Source organism: Pteropus vampyrus, unplaced genomic scaffold, assembly GCF_000151845.1.
Source record: "Pteropus vampyrus isolate Shadow unplaced genomic scaffold, Pvam_2.0 Scaffold1000009119, whole genome shotgun sequence".
NCBI classification, from domain to species: Eukaryota; Metazoa; Chordata; class Mammalia; order Chiroptera; family Pteropodidae; genus Pteropus; species Pteropus vampyrus.
In genome coordinates, this window is record NW_011923521.1 from 1 (window position 1) to 410 (window position 410).

General features: G+C 41.0%; 1 pseudogene; it reads left to right on the forward strand.

Annotated features, from left to right (window-relative positions):
- The first annotated feature begins 10 nt into the window (after positions 1-10).
- On the forward strand, positions 11-128 carry LOC111735802 (annotated as a pseudogene).
- The last annotated feature ends 282 nt before the right edge of the window (positions 129-410 follow it).

Consider the following 410-nt stretch of genomic DNA (forward strand, 5'->3'; position numbering starts at 1 on the left):
AGAAATTATTGACTATGGCCATACCACCCTGAACCAGCCCGATCCCGTCTAATCTCGAAGCTAGGCAGGGTCGGGCCTAGTTAGTACTTGGATGGGAGACCACCTAGGAAGACCAGGTGCTGTAGGCGTAAAAAATAAAAAAAAAATAAGGGATCGTAAACTGACAAGGTCCTTGCAATCTGTGAGGTCAACCAAGGGTTGCCTCGCCTAAAAAAAAAAAGAAAAAAGAAAATAGTCTCTTTGCAACTTTTAATTGATAAATGAATCAGGGCAATAATAATCAGTGGCTGTTCACATTACAGAAAGGCAGATAGTCATATTTTCCTCCTGATGGAGGAAACCACCACTATCTACACAGTAGTGTTGCCAAAATAAAGATCAAGTTTGCTCCAATCACTAATACACAAGTC